Raw genomic sequence first — 2,168 nt, forward strand, 5'->3', positions numbered from 1 at the left:
ATATATGTATATAAATGAGTTTGTAAAAAGGGGCGTGACACATCTCATAGGTGTGGAATCATTTATCAGCTATAACAGCAGGCAGTATTAATGATCTCAATGTATTGCTTTTTGAAGATTTGTTATAATTGATCAAAGTGAAATTCAAATAAATTATAGATGATATGAAGTTCACCGGGTCATCTTCTAGTCTTTAATATATACTAAGTTAATATACGGATTAATATTTACTAAAGTGTTGCGAACGTTATTTTTTAATACAATAAGAAAAAAATAACTATAATTTAAAGGAGTGACACACAATGGCTAGAGTCGTCGCATGTGTGTATTCTTTCATATACATATATATGGGCTGTTCTTACCGTTATATATTTTTCATCCACTCGCTTATTTCTTACCGAAAATTTTAAATAAAAATTCAACAAGTTTTAACCACTGGGTAAACTTAATAAACGAAATATATTCTCTGGTTAAATTAATAACCCTGCACGGATAACACAATATCCTAAGCTTGATAAACATTTGGTGTTATACAATTTTTATAAAGCTCTGCTTGTAATTAGGAAAAATGCCGGAAAAAATTATAAAATTGATTGATTGATTGATAAAAATAGAGAGGGAATTATGGCTATGACAATAGAAAGTAGAAAAAAGATACCTCGTGTTGAAAGCAAAAAGGATCTAAAACCAAAAAAAATATAATGTTAATAATATAAAAATTTATGATTCGAAAAATTATTTTTAAATGTTGTAAAACTTTTTGTATTTTTTTTTTTTGGGTTTTTAAAGTTATAGTTTTATTTACTTCCAGTAACGAACAAAAGTATTGGCACAGTGAATTTTTCGCAATATAGGCAAAGTATTTTTTAGAAAAATTCCAAGTATGCAGTCTAATATCCATTAAATTTTTGTTTATCAAAGTGCAAGTTTAAAGTTGCTTGAAAATCTGAATATAAAATTGCAAATTAGTATGCAGATTTATTGAATTTTCATGAGTTTTTCACAAGGTTTACACATTTGATTTTTATGTGTTTTGGTGTAGTAAGAACTATGTTTTTATAAAAAAATATCGGAAATAAATTAAAAACTTTGCATATATGTAATGCGAAAATTTACTGTGCCAAAACTTTTGTTCAACACTGTACATATAAAAAAATATATACAGTAACTTCTCCCGTTACAAGAGTAAAAAATATGTAATTTGCTTTGTAGTGCAATCTTGCGGGGTTTTAAATAAAAAATAGATATCAGAAATTAATTTTTCGTATCAATAAACTCCCAAGCACAGGTTTGTATTAAAAAAATATATCCGCAACACTTTATTAAATATTAATCTGCATATTTTATCAATTCGTCGGTATATTTTTTTTATGTATGTTACCGCATACCTTTGGACTACGTTATCCGTTTTCTATAATTCTTTTTTAAAGGAAAGGTGGTTCCTCAGAGGTAATTTCCTACTAATTGAGTGTAGATCCGATAATTGGGCCATGAAGAAAATAACGGTACTCTTAAATTTGTATATGAGAATTGACGTCGGTTTTGTTTTTTGTTTAAAATTTACTCCAGTGTACACAGCTTCTATGAAAGAGTCGTAGGCCATTTTTTTTTTGTTAGTTCAATTGTGGAACATTTGTATGAACTGCTTCGGCTAATACTTCGGCTTTTGTTCTCTTTTTATATCGAGGCTAAGTGCATTGTTCGATGGGGTGATATCATTGCCAAACATGATAGTACTTTGTTTGCCATCAATAAAGACTAACTTGACGGAGTTACAGTATTCCACATTGATGCGAGCCTCAAAAGCTTTGAATAATATTTGCGAGTATGGCTTTTAGTTTTTACCGCTCAGGTAAGTGGCAGGCCTATAGAAAATATTTCTTAATCAATAATTTTTCAAATACTTGTTGTTTGACACCTATATTATAATACATACTTTATCTTATTAACTTAATTGAATTAAATTTTCGAAATTGGAGGCAACTCGACTCAAAAATATTTTTAGTAGTAAGCCTTCTTAAACCTTTTTAATTTGATACCCATATTGGAACATTTAATTTGTCTTACCAATTTAATTCAATTAAATTTTGAAATAGGTGGCAACCCCCCTCAAAAATATTTTCGACTGTAAGCCTTCATAACCTCTTTCTTTTGACAGCCATATTGTA

The 2,168-nt window shown here is 28.6% G+C and overlaps 1 protein-coding gene across 3 annotated transcripts in view; it reads left to right on the forward strand.

The window, feature by feature from the left end:
• LOC118734283 (E3 ubiquitin-protein ligase HUWE1) overlaps window positions 1–2,168 on the forward strand; it is a 132,071-nt gene that overhangs the window by 106,749 nt on the left and 23,154 nt on the right. The gene's annotated exons all lie outside the window — the stretch shown is intronic.

This window comes from Rhagoletis pomonella, unplaced genomic scaffold (assembly GCF_013731165.1).
Source record: "Rhagoletis pomonella isolate Grant_MI unplaced genomic scaffold, Rhpom_1.0 Rhpom_scaffold_00002, whole genome shotgun sequence".
NCBI lineage: Eukaryota > Metazoa > Arthropoda > Insecta > Diptera > Tephritidae > Rhagoletis > Rhagoletis pomonella.